This window comes from Odontesthes bonariensis, chromosome 12, assembly GCF_027942865.1.
Source record: "Odontesthes bonariensis isolate fOdoBon6 chromosome 12, fOdoBon6.hap1, whole genome shotgun sequence".
Classification (NCBI taxonomy): Eukaryota; Metazoa; Chordata; class Actinopteri; order Atheriniformes; family Atherinopsidae; genus Odontesthes; species Odontesthes bonariensis.
In genome coordinates this window covers 35,136,201-35,151,460 of record NC_134517.1, presented here as the reverse complement: position 1 = coordinate 35,151,460, position 15,260 = coordinate 35,136,201, and the positions used below count along the sequence as shown (strand labels likewise).

Sequence of the window (15,260 nt, the reverse complement as noted above, 5' to 3'; positions counted from 1 at the left end):
AACATCTCAGACACATCTCAAACACATCTCAAACATCTGAGACACATCTCAAACACATCTCAGACATCTCAAACCTCTCAGACACATCTCAAACATCATGGAACACATCTCAAACACATCTCAAACACATCTCAAACATCTCAGACACATCTCAAACACATCTCAGGCACATCTCAAACACATCTCAGACACATCTCAAACACATCTCAAACACATCTCAAACATCTCAGGCACATCTCAGACACATCTCAAACATCTCAAACAGATCTCAAACATCTCAGACACATCTCAAACACATCTCAGGCACATCTCAGACACATCTCAAACACATCTCAAACATCTCAGGCACATCTCAAACATCTCAGACACATCTCAAACACATCTCAGGCACATCTCAGACACATCTCAAACACATCTCAAACATCTGAGACACATCTCAAACATCTCAGACACATCTCAAACATCTCAAACACATCTCAAACACATCTCAGACATCTCAAACCTCTCAGACACATCTCAAACACATCTCAGACACATCTCAAACAAATCTCAAATATCTCAGACACATCTCAAACACATCTCAAACATCTCAGACACATCTCAAACACATCTCAGGCACATCTCAAACACATCTCAGGCACATCTCAAACAAATCTCAAATATCTCAGACACATCTCAAACAAATCTCAAATATCTCAGACACATCTCAAACATCTCAGACACATCTCAAACACATCTCAGGCACATCTCAAACACATCTCAAACACATCTCAAACATCTCAAACACATCTCAAACACATCTCAAACCTCTCAGACACATCTCAAACACATCTCAGACACATCTCAAACAAATCTCAAATATCTCAGACACATCTCAAACACATCTCAAACATCTCAGACACATCTCAAACACATCTCAAACATCTGAGACACATCTCAAACACATCTCAAACATCTCAGACACATCTCAAACACATCTCAGGCACATCTCAAACACATCTCAAACACATCTCAAACACATCTCAGACATCTCAAACCTCTCAGACACATCTAAGACACATCTCAAATATCTCAGACACATCTCAAACACATCTCAAACATCTCAGACAAATCTCAAATATCTCAGACACATCTCAAACACATCTCAAACATCTCAGACACATCTCAAACACATCTCAGACACATCTCAAACAAATCTCAAATATCTCAGACACATCTCAAACACATCTCAAACATCTCAGACACATCTCAAACACATCTCAGGCACATCTCAAACACATCTCAGGCACATCTCAGACACATCTCAGACACATCTCAGACACATCTCAAACATCTCAGGCACATCTCAAACACATCTCAAACACATCTCAAACATCTGAGACACATCTCAAACATCTCAGACACATCTCAAACATCTCAAACACATCTCAAACACATCTCAGACACATCTCAGACACATCTCAAACATCTCAAACATCTCAGGCACATCTCAAACATCTCAGACACATCTCAAACATCTCAAACACATCTCAAACACATCTCAGACATCTCAAACCTCTCAGACACATCTCAAACATCATGGAACACATCTCAAACACATCTCAGACACATCTCAAACAAATCTCAAATATCTCAGACACATCTCAAACACATCTCAGGCACATCTCAGACACATCTCAAACACATCTCAGACACATCTCAAACAAATCTCAAATATCTCAGACACATCTCAAACACATCTCAAACACATCTCAAACATCTGAGACACATCTCAAACATCTCAGACACATCTCAAACATCTCAAACATCTCAGACACATCTCAGACATCTCAAACACATCTCAGACATCTCAAACCTCTCAGACACATCTCAAACATCATGGAACACATCTCAAACACATCTCAGACACATCTCAAACAAATCTCAAATATCTCAGACACATCTCAAACACATCTCAAACATCTCAGACACATCTCAAACAAATCTCAAACATCTCAAACACATCTCAGACACATCTCAAACACATCTCAAACACATCTCAGGCACATCTCAAACACATCTCAGGCACATCTCAAACACATCTCAGGCACATCTCAGACACATCTAAAACATCTCAAACACATCTAAAACATCTCAGACACATCTCAAACACATCTCAGACATCTCAAACACATCTCAAACATCTCAAACACACGACCTCTCAACGTGTTGCATTAGTAACCAGCAGCTGTGGAAAGAGCCTGAACAGAGTCCGTCTCCGGTGTTCATGTCTGCAGGAGACGAGCTGCAGCTCAACCAGAAATTAGCAAAATATTGTAGAGAAAATGAACTATTTAACCATTTCAGACCTTATGATCATCTTCAGAAACAGCTCCTGATAGATGGAGCAATAAAGTGTGTCGTCATCGTTTAATGTCCAAACCCCCCATTTCCTGCATCCTATCTGTAGTTCAGGGCCGATGCAGAAGCTTCTGGTCGGGGGAAACTTTGAAGGCAACGTGACAAAGGTAAACTCAGCCGTATCAGAGGGGCTTATATGGGGTCTGCCCTCCGTTTGCATGGTAGGAGCAGAACACATCTTTAGAACAAAGAAGAGCCCGTCGGTGTTCGGCTGCTGGTTTGTTGTGCTTAGTTCACAAAGGGGAGGCAGAGGAAGCTGGAGTACTGTTACCTCATCTGGATACTGCATTAATACTGTGTTTGTGTAAGTGTGTGGGAGGGAAACACAGGCTGAGTCACTGCGTTCGGCTGCCTGTTTCAACAACAAACATCAGAAAAACCATTCAGTGACACCAGCGCACACACACTCAAACACACACTTTTAATCACTTCAGAGGACATCAAATGCATTTAACAACATGTCCAACTCTAAGCTTAATCCTATAGTGTCGGATTCTTCTGGAAAACACTCAGAAATGGATGTTTTTACACAAACCGGCTGAATGTGATGTGCTTAAAAGTCCTGATCCGGCCCTCGTTTCTTTAGATTTTCAGTGTGGACCAAAAATATCTCTATTTTTTTGAGCTGAATGGAAATATATCAGTTTTTTCCACAAAGAAACAACAAGTCTGAGCCACATGTTCCACATGTCACATCTTGGACCGAGCAGTTTTAGTAGCTGCGTAACGCCGTCTCGCTCCACAGGAACCGGGTCTTCAGTAATATCCCTCCACATCTCACTTTTTCTGTCTTTGTTTTGACTGGAACTCATTTTTCCTGCAGAAAACATTCCACATTATTCAGCCGTGTCTGTAGGAAGTGACGGGTCGTGCTCTGAGAAACGATATCGTCTCATCTTATTTCTGGCATGAAAAACTATCGATACGTCTTAAAGGGATAGTTCGCCTCTTTTGACATGAAGCTGTGTAACATCCCATATCAGCAACATCATTTATGAACATCTTCTTACCCCCTGCTGCGTCCTGTGAGCAGAGTTCCAGCCTCGTTTTGGTGTTGATGAAGGTAGTCCGGCTAGTTGGCTGGGGTTTAAAAAATAAAGCGTTTTGCTTCTCAGAACAATATGCGTTCAACAGAGTAATACATTTGCATCACAAAATGGTTCTCCAGGAAAAAGTCAGACCTCACAATCGCTTGGCCCTATTTTCTCTCCCTTCGTATCACTGCCTGCTGTGCAGACCGAGCAGCAAACACCGTAACAGGCGCGGCTGTCAGCAGGCCTATTTAGTATTTAGTCTGATTGAATGCTTGTGTTAACAAATAAATCAGACGTTACTCAACAGTTACTCAGTACTTGAGTAGTTTTTTCACCGAGCACTTTTTTACTCTTAGTAAAGTAATTATTTGGACTTTTTACTTTTACTTGAGTCATATTATTCTGAAGTAACAGTACTTTTATTTGAGAACAATTTCTGGCTACTCTACCCACCTCTCATGAGAGGATTTCAGATCTATCTATGGTAACTAGGTTACTAGGTTTGCCTTGAAAAAAAGCTTGTTAGTACCAAATTTAAGGTGCTGCATTTCCTTGGCTGGTAAAACCTCCTGAATCCCTGCAGTCCACCATTAATCATGGGCCTGACGGGGGTGATTTCACCACCAGAAGCTGCTCACGATGAACTTTTAAACCAAGAAGGAAGATTTCATTCTTTCTTGCTCCATAAAGAGGAAAAGAAATGGTTAAAAAAGGAAAAGCAGGAGTGTGTTTATTTTAAACGCAGCTCTCTGACTAACAGCAGATAAATAGCATCTGCAGTTTCCTCCTCCAGTCCTGATGCCGTTTAATGTGCGAGCGTCTCTGCTGGCGTAGCACTGACGCAGCAGAACAGACCGGCTGCAGCCCCCTGCGTTACACCCCCCACACATGATTTATCTGTGTGAAATCCTGCTCGCACATCAAGACACTTTCAGCCAGAATTAGAGCAACAAACGGGGAAAAACAGGGACTCACAACTCCCGACACAACTCAACTAAAACAACAGAATGAAAGACAGCCGAGCGTCCCTCTGCAGCTCCTTCACATCCTCCATCTGACACACTCTCGGGACAAAGAGGAATTTCCTGAAAGATGGAGGGAGGACTTTTTCATCCACTTGGCAGGAGACTGACTGACAGAAAAGGAAGAGGAAAACAACAGCTCGCTGGCCTGGTGTGACCCGCTGTAGTCGTCGGAGGAAGACATTACCGACACGCAGCTGATACAGATGCAGCTAACACACCGAGACCGATGTTTACAAGATGACTGCAGATGTGCCAGGAGCAACGCTCCAATCTGGTGATGCAGGCCGCTCCAGAGCCTGAAAATGAAGGCGTTCGAGAGTCTCTGCAGGAAACAGCAAAGCCTCCACCGAGAACAGTCACGACTTCTCCAGCCAATCATACACAAACATATGTCCCGATCAGATCATCTCCAGTGCAAATACTCAGGTTGTTTTCAGCTAATTTAACCCATTAAAGTCAGATGCAACATGTAGGCGTGCTCAGGTCAGGGCCGGTTTTTGCTATGGGCAATGTGGGCGACCGCCCAGGGCGCACTCAAAAAAAACAAACAAAAAAACTTGTCAGTGTTCTATACTACTGCTCATTTCCATGTAAAGTTAGTGGAGTGGGCGCTGGGGCCTCATTAGCCGCTTTCGGACTGTAGGAACCTTTGGCAGTTCTAATAACCTTTTAATCCGCGGGGCCGTTTTCTCCCGTGTTCGGACATACAGGAACTCGGGGCTTTCTCCCTTAGTTCCTATAACTATTTAGCTCCTTCTCCGAGGTCGGGTCTTCTCATGGTTCTATAGAACGAATCTAACGGAGGTGTGTGGTGGTCGGTAGCTACGCCCCATGTCATGTTATCACGGCTGAAATGTTTCCTCATAGACACAGACACAACCGGCGGGTGTTTAATAAGTTAAACTTACACGTTGTCTCCTTTGTCTGCAGCGCTCTGCTCTCCTTTCTTCCTTCATGAAATGAAAAAGTATCTTCTCCTGACTCTCTCTGTGAGCTTTTCCAGCCTCGATATTAGACGCCTGATGTGATCGTCCATGATTAATATCACCATCATGCAGACCATGAACACGGTGGCCTCCCCGCTCTCCATGTTAGCTTCTTGGTGGTGTTTTTTCTACTCTCCTTACTTTTACCGGGTTTTGTTTGGTTTTGTTGTTGAATGTGGCGCTAAACGGCTAACGTAACACGTCACTGACGCAGACGGCTCCGCACGCCACATCAGGTCCCGACTCATGTGCGAATGCAGACTGAAACAGTTCCGCTGGGGAAGGATAGTTATCAGAACGAAATTCGAGTAGGACAGTTCTGATAACTGCGTTCTTAGAACGGCTCTGTCCGAAAGCGGCTATTGTCACGTCAACTTGCTGCTGAGAGTCCTACAGGTGGAGGGGGGGGCATAGACTGATCCCAGGCCACAACACAAGCTGCTTCCAATCCAAATAAACTGTATTTCATTCCTAAAATGAACATAGACCCATATACCTTCATGTAATTAACTGGGTTATGTGTAAAATGTAAATAAAAATCAAAGTGAATGTGTTTACGTCACGTGACTCCGGTTGATTGACGGGTGAACGGGCGGCGTTAATGGGAAAAGCAAAGGTAATAATGTGGAGTCATCATGGATCATCATCATGGGGAAAGACCAAAGAAGCCATCAGGTGCCCAGTTTAGAAAGAGAAGAAGAGGAGAAACGGGCAGAAGATAAAGGGATGCAGATTTCTATGAGTGACGTAGGCTATAGGCTATCTGTTAGCCTCTTGCTAACATGTTGCTATTAATCACGACTGTGTTTGATTTTTAGTTTTGCTGAACTAGAATTAGAATTGAGGCTTCATGTCATGCAGCTAATTTCACCCAAAGGCAACCTGGTCTGGTTTGTGTTTGCAACACAACAAGAAGTCTTGACTGTGGATTAGTTTTATTGTTATGAGCTGTATGCTAAATTAAACAACTTAAATAACTTCTAATATTCATTAGCATGGCATTTTGTTAGCTGCATGTGGTATATTTTTGTACCTTTTTGTATTTAAGATTATATATAATAAAATAATACAAAAAATATAATATTTTCTTGTGTTGGTAAGTCTTTTTTTTGGGGGGGGGGGGCGGCGGCAAAGGGATCGTTCGCCCAGGGTGTAAATCTAGCCAGGACCGCTGCTGGCTCAGGTAATCTGCTGAGATTCTGAGAGGAATGCTGAGGAGGAAGATTAGCAAACTAAAACAAAAATGTGGCAAAATAGTTGCATACATTCCTTAGATGGGATGTAAAAAGTACAACACAGAGCGTACGATCCAAAATAAAATAGCTTTGACGTGTATGAGACAAAAGTGTCGAGGTTTATTAAAATCATTGGGACGATGGCTGCACATTATAAGGAGATTTGTGAAGATAAAACTCGCTAAAGATAACCAGATTAGTGTGAAACACGTATCTGTATCAGGATGTTGCTGCTGATTGATCTCTACAGATGAAGAATAAAGATGTCATCGTGCCAAACCGTTCGAGCTGCACGAGACGGATCATTAGAGGGTGCAGAGCAGAAACGGATCAGATGGATTCTAAAGCAGCCTTGTGCCGAAGTAGGGCAGCAGGGATTTTTATACTCCAGTTAACCCTCAGCAGTCTGACCAGGAGAGCCTGAATTCTGCCCCACTTTGCTGCACGCGAGTGCGACGCAGAGGTGGGACGCACCGTCAGAGCGATTACGCTTCAGCTCTGACGGCCGCTCTGAGGCACAGCTCCCATCATCAATGATTAAAAGTCAATTAGCTTCTCAGAGATATTCATCGTGTCTCTGTTCATACACATAACTCAGTGCTGTCGCTGGAATATTAGGTTTTATTCAAGCAGAGAGGGCATTCAACAACAAGGAACCAGCAGTAAAAGTAACATAAATGTGGAGCAAAACACAACAAACTGCATCTGGAGACAGTTTGCATGTGACAGCTAAAAGCTAGCAAACAGTGTCGAACATAAAGAGCAAAAAGAGGAAAAGTCTCAAGTATTAGATATTCAAAGATCATACTTTTCATACCTGAAATATTACAGATAAATGCATTATAAAGAATTACTTAGTCTTGCCTGGGCTAATGTAGCACATATTACTTTTACATATAGTCTTTTCTCACCTCTGCTAAGCTAAAACGCTTTTAAGTTAGCTCCCATAGCAGCTAATGTTATCTAGTTTACGCCAAAGTGACCAACATTACTTTCTGAAGTCTGATGTAGTTACAAACCTCATCTTACTTGAATTTATTTTACACCATTGTTGCAACTAGAAGAACATTTGTCAGGCTAATGTAGCAGCTGATATTGTTTACGCTAATGTAGCAGCTAAGATTACTATGTTTAGGCTAATATAGCAGTATCTTGTTTGGGGAAGGGATCTCTTGTTAAGACACATTTAACAGTTAACTCTTTCGGTGCCATTGACGTCTATAGACGTCAATTTAAAAAAAAACGTTCACTGCCCAAGACGTCTATAGACGTCAATTGCGTTTTTAACGGAGCGGGCTGGGGGACAATCTAGCGGAGTTCGTCACTAAATCTTAGGGTTGTAAACACTAAACAGAGAATATACTGGCAAAATTACCCGCTAGGTGGCAGCAGTGCCACTATGCACAAAAAAAAAAAAGAGCTCGTTTTCTCAATTTTTTGGGTCAAACAGCTGTTTCTGGTGAAACCAACCTATGTTCTACTGTCTATTACTAAAAGACTGAAAATGGTAGAAACAAACTTTTTTTTCCTGATCAAAGAAGAGAGTCTACTCTTTCTTTTGGTAATTTCGGTGTGTACATAGTCATAAGACACACTTTTCTGTGGGTCTTGGAAAATCAGTCAAAATACTGAAAAACACTTTGTCAGGCTAATGTAGCAGCTGATATTGTTTACGCTAATGTAGCAGCTAAGATTACTATGTTTAGGCTAATATAGCGGTATCTTGTTTGGAGTAGGGATCTCTTGTTAAGACACATTTAACAGTTAAAGTTAAATTGATTAGGCCAAAGTTATCTAGTCTCAAACAACGCAGCTAACTGGAGTTTTCTTTTTTAGGCTAACATAGCAGCTAATGTTATCTTTTTAGGCTAACGTTGTCTTTTTTAAGCTACTGTAGCAGCTGATATTGAGAAGGCCAATTTAATAGCCAACTTCATCATGTTTAGGCCAATATAGCTCCAAATGTCATCTTGTTTAAAGTAGTGTTCCCTTGTTGGACTTGTTTAACTGTTAAAGTTAAATTGATTAGGCCAAAGTTATCTAGTCTCAGCAAACAACGCAGCTAATATTTTTGGGGGGTTAATGTATCATAATGGCAAGAATGACTGCTGCTGTTTTTTATTTTGTTCTGGCAAAAATAACAACTAATGAAATCTAGTTTGGCCTAATATAGTCATGTTTAGGCTAACATTGTCATAATCACAATAAAATGGCAACTGTAGTCACCTCGTTTAGGCTAACATAGCAACTAATATAATCTTTATTAGGCTAATGTTATTTTGTTCAGGCTAACATGACCATGCTAAGGCTAAAACTGGCATATTTAGACTAACATAACAGCTACAGTCATTTTGTTTTGGCTAAAACAGCAACTCATGTATCTAGTTTGTGCTAATATTATAATGTTAAGGACAAAATTATCATAATTAGACAAAAATTAGAAAAACAATCATCTAATTTAGGCTAACTTTGCTGCTAATGTTCTTTCTTATTTGGGCTAACCTCATGTTAAGGCTAATGATGTCATATTTAGACTAACATAGGTGTATGATACCTGACTTGAACCGTGGAATTTCAGTGTATTGATACCAACTTCCAAATTTCTAGTATCGTGACTTCACCAACAATAACTTTTGTGTAGACGTCTGTAACACACCTTTTGCAGAGCTGCTAGTTTTCATAGTGAAGGCTTTGCATAGGTAGCAAACCTTATCATCAAACAGTCAAATAAACCACATTTTATCAGCCTTTCATTGCTCCTTATTGGTAAAATACTTAAAATTCAAGTCCCTCCTGTCTGAGTTCAGGTTCATAAGTCCTCTTTAGTCAATACAACAAGTCTATTGATACATAAGACAGGAAAGAGTTAGCAATTTGATCCTAAAAAAAGAAAAAATACGTTTCTTTAACCTGTGTAATCACCTGGATCCTCACTTAAAGGCATTAGAGAGTTTACTGACCTGAAGTCAGCAAAGCTGCCTGGACAGCGCTGAAAGTCCCAGGAAATTTAGTTAAACTAAGAATAAAGAAGGCAAAAACGAGCCTTAACATTCAGCTTAAAATGATCTCATTCGTCTCAATTTGACTTAAAAAGGAAAACACTCCTCTGGAGTAATTTATGTCAAAGTACAGCCACCTGGCAGCAAAATGTATTTACCAAAAATAGGACTTCCTACTTTGTATTCCACGGATGTATAATAAGCTTTAGTGAATCATCACATGCTGGAGGACCCACAGCTACGCTGTCATACTCCATTAGGCAGAATTATAAACGCACTTTTAGGGCAAAGGAAACAGGGTTAGCCCCACAAAACATAATTCAACAATCTTTTACTATAAATTCGTTTTAGGCACCACCAATAAAAGTCACGAAGATGATAAGAAGGTGCCAAAGTAAGAATTCTGATTTTTATTCATCTTTATTTTCATCATAAAGTAACTCCTGTTGGTTAGAAAAAGAAAGCTCCAACTAAACCAAACCTGCGTTTTTCATGACCACAAACAGAAGTTTTTCATTTTAAAATCTGAATCTAAACATCTCATTTACTCATGAAGAAGAAAAATCATCAATCAGGTCAATCCAACCTCAGAGTACCAACAAAACTAAGTGAACCCCTGATCCAGCAGCTGGTAGCAGCAGCAGTGAGAAACTAAGTGAACCCCTGATCCAGCAGCTGGTAGCAGCAGTGTGTGAGAAACTAAGTGAACCCCTGATCCAGCAGCTGGTAGCAGCAGTGAGAAACTAAGTGAACCCCTGATCCAGCAGCTGGTAGCAGCAGTGTGTGAGAAACTAAGTGAACCCCTGATCCAGCAGCTGGTAGCAGCAGTGTGTGAGAAACTAAGTGAACCCCTGATCCAGCAGCTGGTAGCAGCAGAGTGTGAGAAACTAAGTGAACCCCTGATCCAGCAGCTGGTAGCAGCAGAGTGTGAGAAACTAAGTGAACCCCTGATCCAGCAGCTGGTAGCAGCAGTGAGTGAGAAACTAAGTGAACCCCTGATCCAGCAGCTGGTAGCAGCAGTGAGAAACTAAGTGAACCCCTGATCCAGCAGCTGGTAGCAGCAGTGTGTGAGAAACTAAGTGAACCCCTGATCCAGCAGCTGGTAGCAGCAGTGTGTGAGAAACTAAGTGAACCCCTGATCCAGCAGCTGGTAGCAGCAGTGAGAAACTAAGTGAACCCCTGATCCAGCAGCTGGTAGCAGCAGTGAGTGAGAAACTAAGTGAACCCCTGATCCAGCAGCTGGTAGCAGCAGTGAGTGAGAAACTAAGTGAACCCCTGATCCAGCAGCTGGTAGCAGCAGTGAGTGAGAAACTAAGTGAACCCCTGATCCAGCAGCTGGTAGCAGCAGTGAGTGAGAAACTAAGTGAACCCCTGATCCAGCAGCTGGTAGCAGCAGTGAGTGAGAAACTAAGTGAACCCCTGATCCAGCAGCTGGTAGCAGCAGTGAGTGAGAAACTAAGTGAACCCCTGATCCAGCAGCTGGTAGCAGCAGTGAGTGAGAAACTAAGTGAACCCCTGATCCAGCAGCTGGTAGCAGCAGTGTGTGAGAAACTAAGTGAACCCCTGATCCAGCAGCTGGTAGCAGCAGTGTGTGAGAAACTAAGTGAACCCCTGATCCAGCAGCTGGTAGCAGCAGTGTGTGAGAAACTAAGTGAACCCCTGATCCAGCAGCTGGTAGCAGCAGTGAGTGAGAAACTAAGTGAACCCCTGATCCAGCAGCTGGTAGCAGCAGTGAGTGAGAAACTAAGTGAACCCCTGATCCAGCAGCTGGTAGCAGCAGTGAGTGAGAAACTAAGTGAACTCCTGATCCAGCAGCTGGTAGCAGCAGTGAGAAACTAAGTGAACCCCTGATCCAGCAGCTGGTAGCAGCAGTGAGAAACTAAGTGAACCCCTGATCCAGCAGCTGGTTGCAGCAGTGAGAAACTAAGTGAACCCCTGATCCAGCAGCTGGTAGCAGCAGTGTGTGAGAAACTAAGTGAACCCCTGATCCAGCAGCTGGTAGCAGCAGTGAGAAACTAAGTGAACCCCTGATCCAGCAGCTGGTAGCAGCAGAGTGTCAGAAACTAAGTGAACCCCTGATCCAGCAGCTGGTAGCAGCAGAGTGTGAGAAACTAAGTGAACCCCTGATCCAGCAGCTGGTAGCAGCAGTGAGAAACTAAGTGAACCCCTGATCCAGCAGCTGGTAGCAGCAGTGAGTGAGAAACTAAGTGAACCCCTGATCCAGCAGCTGGTAGCAGCAGTGAGAAACTAAGTGAACCCCTGATCCAGCAGCTGGTAGCAGCAGAGTGTGAGAAACTAAGTGAACCCCTGATCCAGCAGCTGGTAGCAGCAGAGTGTGAGAAACTAAGTGAACCCCTGATCCAGCAGCTGGTAGCAGCAGTGTGTGAGAAACTAAGTGAACCCCTGATCCAGCAGCTGGTAGCAGCAGTGTGTGAGAAACTAAGTGAACCCCTGATCCAGCAGCTGGTAGCAGCAGTGAGAAACTAAGTGAACCCCTGATCCAGCAGCTGGTAGCAGCAGTGAGTGAGAAACTAAGTGAACCCCTTATCCAGCAGCCGGTAGCAGCAGTGAGTGAGAAACTAAGTGAACCCCTAATCCAGCAGCTGGTAGCAGCAGTGAGTGAGAAACTAAGTGAACCCCTGATCCAGCAGCTGGTAGCAGCAGTGTGTGAGAAACTAAGTGAACCCCTGATCCAGCAGCTGGTAGCAGCAGTGAGTGAGAAACTAAGTGAACCCCTGATCCAGCAGCTGGTAGCAGCAGTGAGTGAGAAACTAAGTGAACCCCTGATCCAGCAGCTGGTAGCAGCAGTGTGTGAGAAACTAAGTGAACCCCTGATCCAGCAGCTGGTAGCAGCAGTGTGTGAGAAACTAAGTGAACCCCTGATCCAGCAGCTGGTAGCAGCAGTGAGTGAGAAACTAAGTGAACCCCTGATCCAGCAGCTGGTAGCAGCAGTGAGTGAGAAACTAAGTGAACCCCTGATCCAGCAGCTGGTAGCAGCAGTGAGTGAGAAACTAAGTGAACCCCTAATCCAGCAGCTGGTAGCAGCAGTGAGTGAGAAACTAAGTGAACCCCTGATCCAGCAGCTGGTAGCAGCAGTGAGTGAGAAACTAAGTGAACCCCTGATCCAGCAGCTGGTAGCAGCAGTGAGTGAGAAACTAAGTGAACCCCTGATCCAGCAGCTGGTAGCAGCAGTGAGTGAGAAACTAAGTGAACCCCTGATCCAGCAGCCGGTAGCAACAGTGAGAAACTAAGTGAACCCCTGATCCAGCAGCCGGTAGCAGCAGTGAGTGAGAAACTAAGTGAACCCCTGTGCTGTCATGACCTTTAACCTTTAGCATGCTAACTGAGGCCCGCAGAGTCTGAGATGTAGCTCAGACTCTGCCAAGAGATTGTGAGGTCTGACTTTTTCCTGGAGAACCATTTTGTGATGCAAATGTATTACTCTGTTGAACGCATATTGTTTTGAGAAGCAAAACGCTTTATTTTTTAAACCCCAGCCAACTAGCCGGACTACCTTCATCAACACCAAAACGAGGCTGGAACTCTGCTCACAGGACGCAGCAGGGGGTAAGAAGATGTTCAGAAATGATGTTGCTGATATGGGATGTTACACAGCTTCATGTCAAAAGAGCCGAACTATCCCTTTAAGTCCGTAAAACCTTTTAACTTTCTATTTAACATGACTATAAATTTCTGTCTTCATAAGCTGTGCCAGCTAAACATCTTCTGCCCCGTCGATATAAACACAAAGTCTGTGAAATCTTTGGCCTGAGACTTAAAATCCAAAGTTTTCCATCACATTATTTCCTGCTACTCGACCCTCTGAGTTCCTGTGGAAGCAGGAAGGGTTCACTTACTTTCTCACACACTGCTTCTGTGTTTTTGCTCCATAAATAATGTGTTTGTGTTTGATTTACTGGGCTTTAACACCTTGCTGATGTTTTCATTGCATCCTGATGTAAAACCTTGAATTCCAGGACTTTTCCCTGACCAGCTGACAGGAAGTAGATCCAGCAGCGGGACGGACAGACACCCGGACAGATGGCGGCCTGCATGTCTGATGAGGCTGAATTCTAAATGATTTCTGACTGAGACTTGCCCCTGATCAGCCTACTTTATTTTTTTTTTGTACAGAAAACAGCGATGATGTCATCGCATGCACGGGGTCACATCTGTGCGGTGAGTGGCTGTGATTGGGCCGCACGCGCAGCGGGGCTGTTGTGTGGCAGCTGCGGGGGGAACACGCCCATGTGTGTGTAATGCTGTCTGCACGCCACGCCTTTGCTTGTGTCAGCGTGCACGCCCGGCCTCCGAGCCGCCGGGAAGGCGCTGTCAGCCGGCTGCAGCGCTGCAGCTCCCCGGCCAACCCTGCGCATCCAGGCCGGGAGGGAGCCCCCCTGCAGGCCCCTCCATCACAGCCCACATGTGCACAACCAGCCCCGTGTGAGGGCATTAACCCAGCTGAGGTGAAAGGGAGCCCTTTCTCCCTCACCCCCCCTCCTTCCTCTGCACACATGCACACACTAAAACGGGATTAATTGATTGTTATTGAGGCGGATGCTCATTAACAGGAACCGCAGCGCGAAAAAAGCTCTAGAGTTTCCGTTTAAAACCCGCAGATTTATCAAAAGCAGGAGAAGCAGCGAGGAGCAGGCGGAATGTGCTGGGATACGGATGCGTTCAGATGAGGGAGAATGGAGACACTTACTGTGCGGATCCGGGGAGGTTTCCGGGAGGAAAAACCGCAGCCAGCAGCGGGGAGACGGAGCGGAGGTGTCCGCCGGAGGCTCCGCGGTGTCACGGTCAAAGCTTCCCCGGTTCGCCGCCGCTTTAGTCCCGGTTTTCACCGACTGCCCTTTTCCAGGATATATCCCAGATTGCGCTGATTTCCCTGCTGCCTGCCTGCCTCACTGAGTCCCGTCACCGCTGCAGGAGAGTCCAGCTGGAGGCCGGCAGCAAGGGGACTTCCGGTGGAGACTTTCACAATAAAACCCACCACAACAGATTTATCACAGAAAATGAAAAACACGAATATCTATGAAATATATACTTAGTGATGACTAGCGATGGGAATTGATAAGATTTTTACGATTCCAATTCCATTTTCGATTCTGCTTAACGATTCGGTTCTTTGTCGGTTCCCTTATCGATTCTCATTTGGAGAAAAAGGACAACAAACCGGTCGATTGGCATCAACTTTGTTTAGTTTAGAAGTAACACGAGTCATGACCTCACAAACCCAACAACGGTGAGGTCCACATTGGTCTATCCTGGCCTGGGTAATTTAACTCTTCCTGCTCTGGTGAAAGGAGAAGCTGGAGGTAGAGGTGAACTGGGGGTAGTACCACCAGCCTCTGGCTCTGAGCCAGTCAGGCTCTGTCTCTCATGATTTCATCTAAATGTAATGCCTGAGAAGGCATTCATTTAACCTTAACCGTTACTAACAGCAGCTTTTACAATCAGGCAAATGGTGCTAACATGATAGGCAGTGTTTGTTAGTTAGTTACCTGCAGTGTTAGCCGAGGACATGCTAACGTTGCTAACGTTGCTGGGTTCAGATTCACCAACGTTAGTCCGGAGC

General features: G+C 44.1%; 1 protein-coding gene across 2 annotated transcripts in view; it reads right to left on the bottom strand.

The window, feature by feature from the left end:
* The window catches only part of raph1a (Ras association (RalGDS/AF-6) and pleckstrin homology domains 1a), a 103,335-nt gene extending 88,729 nt beyond the window's left edge, over window positions 1-14,606 (bottom strand). For both annotated transcript variants that reach the window (XM_075480253.1, XM_075480254.1), the window contains exon 1: window positions 14,388-14,606. The gene's annotated coding sequence lies outside the window, so the exon portion shown is untranslated. The remainder of the gene's footprint in view (window positions 1-14,387) is intronic.
* Between the last annotated feature and the right edge of the window lie 654 nt (window positions 14,607-15,260).